This window comes from Octodon degus, unplaced genomic scaffold (assembly GCF_000260255.1).
Source record: "Octodon degus isolate 3935 unplaced genomic scaffold, OctDeg1.0 scaffold00089, whole genome shotgun sequence".
In the NCBI taxonomy this organism is placed as follows: Eukaryota; Metazoa; Chordata; class Mammalia; order Rodentia; family Octodontidae; genus Octodon; species Octodon degus.
In genome coordinates this window covers 1,349,011-1,354,938 of record NW_004524665.1, presented here as the reverse complement: position 1 = coordinate 1,354,938, position 5,928 = coordinate 1,349,011, and the positions used below count along the sequence as shown (strand labels likewise).

At 37.2% G+C, this 5,928-nt stretch overlaps 1 protein-coding gene across 29 annotated transcripts in view; it reads left to right on the top strand.

Annotated features, from left to right (window-relative positions):
• Trip12 (thyroid hormone receptor interactor 12) overlaps positions 1-5,928 on the top strand; it is a 164,240-nt gene that overhangs the window by 131,485 nt on the left and 26,827 nt on the right. The window lies entirely within an intron of this gene.

The window sequence follows — 5,928 nt, the reverse complement described above, 5'->3', positions numbered from 1 at the left end:
TAAGTGTGTTTGGCCCCTTTGTCAAAGATCAGGTGGCTGAGTGCATTCCCAGAGGCCTCTGCATCAACTAGTCTATTCCATTGATCTTCAGGTCTATTTTGTTGCCAGTACCATGCTGATTTTATTACAGTAGCTTTGTAGTATTAATTTCAAGTCAGGAATTGTAATGCCTCTTGCTTTGTCTTTGTTGGCCAGGATTGCCTTTACTATTCTAGGTCTTTTTTGATTCCAGATAAATTTTAGGAACATTTTCTCTAGGTCTGGGAGGTATGTTGGTGGTAGTCTCATAGGAACTGCATTAAATCTATACAACAATTTTGGGAGTATGGCCATCTTCACGATGTTGGTTCTTCCTATCCAGGAGCAGGGACTATCTTTCCATTTTTTAAAATCCTCTGCGATCTCTTTTCAAAATACTGTAATTTTCCGTGAAAAGATCTTTGATTTCTTTAGTTAGATGAATTCCAAGGTATTTCATTTTCCTCGGTGCTATTGTAAAAGGTATTGTCTCCCTAATTTCCCTCTCAGTGTGTTTGTTATCTGTGTAGAGGAATGCTATTGACTTTTGCATATTGACTTTATATCCTGCTATGCTACTGAATTTGTCTATCAACTCTAGTAGTTTCTTTCTTTTTAAAAATTTTTTTTTCTAGTAGTTTCTTAGTGGAGTTTTTTGGGTCTTCCAAATAAAGTATCATGTCATGTGCAAATAATGATAGTTTCACTTCTTCTTTACCTATTCTTACTCCTCTTATTTCTCCCTCTTGTCTAATGGATCTAGCTAATGATTCCAGAACTATGTTGAAGAGGAGGGGTGATAGAGGACATCCTTGTCTTGTACCTGATTTGAGAGTAAAAGATTTCAGTTTTTCCCCATTGAGAATTATATTAGCTGTTGGGTTGTCATAGATGGCTTTTAACAGATTGAAGTAGAGGCCATCTATTCCAATTTTTTGTAGGACTTTGAACATGTATGAGTGTTGGACTTTGTCAGAAGCCTTTTCTGCATCAATTGAAATGATCATGTGGTTTTTAATTTTCGCTCTGTTGATATATAGTGTATTACATTTATAGATTTTCGAATATTGAACCATCCTTGCATCCCTGGGATTAATCTACCTGGTCATGGTGTATGATTTTCTTGATGATTTGCTGTATTCTGTTTGCTAGGATTTTATTGAGGATTTTTGCATCTATGTTCATGAGGGAGATTGGCCTATAGTTCTCTTTTTTAGTTGCACATTGGTGTTTCTTCATACTAGGAAACTCTCAAGGGCTTTGGGAAATACAAAGCCTAAGATTTGTTTCACTTTCTTTACAATGAGTTGTAAATTTTCTATTTTTCAGGAGTTTAACTATGGTTGAAAAAACTAGATTTGTTTTTCCTCTTGCATCAGAATGTTTGTGTATTCTTTAAGTTCATAAAGTGAAAGAGTATTTTAAACATCTAATAGCTTCACAAATGCTTCTTTAAAAAAGCAAAACCTTTACAGAGCTGTAGTGATAAACTGCACACTTACCTACCAGAAGTTCCCTCCCACCACTTTATAATTAGCCTTTCTCTCCTTCAACCCCACCAAGCAGTCGTCTATTTTCTGACCCTGTATTTTTTCCTTTCTTGCTGTCTTACAATGTATGTAATCATTTGATGTGGCCATTTGTTTGTCTTCTTCACTTAACCATAAGGCTTGCGAGATTCTTCATTAGTGTTGCTGCCATGTCCTGCTTGCGTTCCTTTTCTTACTGAGTAGAAAGCAGCCAGTCGTAGGGATGTACCATAGTGTGTTTACCAGTTGGTCTCCCGTGGATCACATATTTGTATTTTCATAGTTTGTTTAACAGTGTTACAAACATTTATGTTGAAGCTTTGTGTAGACATAAAATTTTAGTTCTCTTGTGTAAATTCGATTTAATTTCCAGTTCATTCAGGCGAGGTATTTTAACTTTGGAAGAAATATCAAACTTTCCTAAAATGGCTGTCATGGTTTGCGTTTTAGTTAATTACCTTTCTCATTGCTGAGAAAAAATGCCCAACACCCCAAGTTAAAGAGAGGTTAGTCCACAATAGGCTGGCTCCAAGGCAGGGCGGTACACGGCAGAGGGGCATCACAGAGCAGAAGTGAGCAAGGCAGGCGAGCCAGAATAGCAGCTTCTTTCTGTCCCCTTTTAAAGTTGCCATAAAATACCACTATAATCACAGAATAACTGAGATTAAAGAGTGTAAGACCACACATGTAAGTCCAGACAGCAACTGAACTCACAGACTTACTCTATAGGGCAGGAATATAAACTGTTTTGGCATGTGTCTAGATGTACCTGGCTATGGGCATGTGCCAAACCAATCAGTGGACTAATTTAGTAATCACACATCCTTAATCATCCCAGCATCCCACAGTCTAGATCCAGGTACCTCTGAGAAAGCCCAACCTGTGACTGCATCAGGCTTTGGGGTGACATCTACACACATGGCATAACAGTTTACATTCCTGGCAATTGTGTAAGTAGGTAAGTTCAGTTGCTTTGCGTACTTAAATGTGTGGTCTTACAGTCTTTAATCTCAGTTACTCTAAGACAATTATAGTGGCATTTTATTGTGAGTTTAATTTACATTTCCCTGGTGGTTAATGACACTGATATTTATATGTCTCTGAAGAAGACTGGGAATTTTATCTAGGTTTTCATTGCTTCTTTCTGCATTAACTCTTAATGTTTATTTTATTCCTATTTGTCACTTACCTTTTCTTTGCAAAATTTCTTTGGAAGAACACATTTAAAATTTTTATGAAATATAGTTTATCCCTGGAAGCAGGCACAGGGGCTGGAGGTTCGATCCCAGGGCCTGCCTTGGCAAGTGAGACTGGGCATGGTGGCACACAACTGTAATCCCAGCTCTTGGGAGGCTGTAAATAGGTGGATCACTGTGAGTCCAATCTAGTAGTGAGACCTTGAAAACGCTATAGATCCTTCCCTAAAATAAACAAATAAATAAAAAAGAAATAGTTTATCATTTTTCTTTTCTGCTTTTGTGTTTTTCACATTCTAACCAATTTCCCTTAAACCATGGCCTGGAAAATTTTCTCCTGTGTTGCTTTTAGAAGTTTTAGTGCTTAATCTAATTAAGCTCATTTGTAAGTGTGGTATTAATAAGGATTCAGGGTTTTTTCTTTTTAAAAAAAGCAGAAAGGTTATTTTGTTTTCCTAGTACCATTTGTTAAGGAGTATTCTTTCCTGTATTGAATTACCTTGACACTTATTGGACATAAAATGACTAAAGGTTTAAATGTCTTTCTAGAGGTTTCTGTTCAGTTCTGTTGTCCTGTGCCATTTTGTTCATTACTGTGGTTTCATAGAAAAATTCCTAATCAAGTATTTTGAGTCTTCCAACTTTTTCAGAGCTATTTTGGTTTTTCTTCACTAATGTTTTCATGTAAATACTACAATCAGCCTATCCGTGTGTATACAAAGTTTGGCATGATTTCAAAATCATTTGAAGAGTGGGCACATGTTTACAGTATTGTCTTCTGACCCATGAACACACTAAAACTGTAGCTGTGCACTTAATTAGGTCTTAAATTTTCTCAGTGTTGTCTCATAATTCAGGTCTTCCCTTGCACTTGCTTGATTAAATTTCTGCAGAAGTATTTTTGTTCTGATATTAAAATGATTTTCCTTTTCTTTTGTTGGTGTTAATAAAAGTAAAAACTGCATTTTTGGGGTATTGATCATTTTTTCTGGGACAATCATAAATTTAATTACTAGTTCCAATAGATCATTTTGGGGTTATTGTACACTCAGGGTGTAGGAAACTTTTCTGTAAAGGACCAGGTAATAAACACTTTTTCTGTGGATCATAGGGTTTCTTCAAAAATACTTGATTACATTTTTGAAGCTTAGTAGTCATAGACATAGAAGTGGTCATAAATGGATAGGCTTGGCTCTGTTCCAGTTAAGTTTTATGCTCACTAAAATTTCAAGTTCGATATCATTTCCATATCTTGAAATAGTCAACCTTATCTTTCAGCCATTTTTAAAATGTAGCAATCATTCTTAAGCTTTGTAAACGTTACAAAAACAGGAGAGGGCCACACACATGCTTTAGTCTCTAGCTGTAGCTTGCTGAACCATGTCTCTGACAATTATGTCATCTGTGAATAAAGGTGATTTTATTTTTCTCTGTGTAACATTTGTTTTCTATGTTGTTAAAAATGGTTTTCAGCGGCAGGACAGTATAACAAAGGCTCAAGTAAATCTTTTCTTTGTATATTTTAATTTCAAATCATAAGCACAAAATTTATATCTTTTTGGCTTCTTGAGCCTCTTGTGGACTTAGACTTTGAAGGCTTGCACAATAGTCATTTTTTCATCTCAGCTTTCATATTTATATAATGTGGATAGTAATGGTACAAACCAAAGTTACGAGTGGTTAGTATATGTGAAGTTAGAAAGTGCCTTGTTCCTGTTAAAGATGTTAAGTACTTCGCAAATGTAATAGTTTAAATTAACTACAGAGTATTTAATGAGCAAAAATGAAATTTTTAGGCAGACATGGCTGTGCATATGAACTCTCAGGAGGCTAAGCAGGAGGATCAGGAGGTAGTGAGAGATTGGAAGCATAAACTCCGGAGCCTGGTGTCTGCACTTAATTGTCTGTGTATAGAGTTGGATGAGTCCTGTGAGCTCCTTAGTCTTCATCTAAACTCAGATCATCCTCGCCTCCTCTTCATGTTGGTAGAATGATAGATGAGCTAAAAGATGTGAATAACTGCCTACCTTTTCACTGTTGTGACTGAGTGGAAGAAAGTTCCTGGAAAGGTCAGCTTCATCTGCAAGGCTTATACAGATGTTGACCAGGGCTTTCTGTCTCTCCTGCAGAGCGTGAAGGAAGCACTTTCAGTTATTCTGTTTAGTCTTGAATAATGTTATGCCAAAGAGAATGAACTGACTTTAAGGCACCATCTGATGGATATACAGTGTTACTGCAGGTTTCTCTCTTCTACCTTTCCTCTGATACCTGGGATTCAGTGAAGAACTAATATACAAGGCTCCTATCATAGAACTTTTCTTTTAAATTGGGAAGGCTGGGGCCAGGGAGATGGCTCAGTGGAATAAGTGCTTCTCTGGCAAGCACAAGGGCCTGAGTTAATCCCTGGTTCCACAGAAAAAATTGTGAAGGCTGGCATACATTCATGTACACACACAGAGATTAAGCTGCACAGTCAAGAGAAATAGAGCAAAACATAAGGGTGGAGCACAGTGGGAAGGGGACAGGAGCAGGTGATCCAAGTTGAGTGTTGTGTGGGAGAAGAGTCACTGATGCAGGATGGCATGGCTGCCTTCTAAGCCTGTTGGAGGATGAGGTTGGCAAGAGTAAAGGTAGATTGGCAGGAGTCATCCTGGGGAAAAGGAGGGAGAACATATTGGACCTAGACTGTGCTACAGGCCTTAACTTTCCTTTGAGCAATATGAGGCAGCTTGAGGGATCTGAAGGAATGCTGCCACTTCTGTTTGCTAAGAATCTCCCCCAGCGCTGTGAGACCAGGGTACCAGATGTCAAGAACAGTGCAAAGACCATTCAGTAGGCTGCCGCAGTAGAGCTAAGAAGAGAGGTTGGTAGCTGGGTGTAGTTGAACATCAGTTTATTAGGTTGTTGTTGTTGTTGTTGTTGTTGTTGTTGTTGTTGTTGTTGTTGTTGTTCTTCTTCTTCTTCTTCTTCTTCTTCTTCTTCTTCTTCTTCTTAGTTTATTGAGAAACAAATAGCAATGAGAGTTTCAAAACAAGTTAGTAGGACAATTACAATAATTTTTTTTCTGAGATGGTGTAATTTTTTTCCCATAATTTTATTGATAAACAAATAGCATTGAGACAGTTTCAAATCAAATTGGTAGGACAGTTTCAATAATTAACACATTGCATACATTCTTCCTAGTG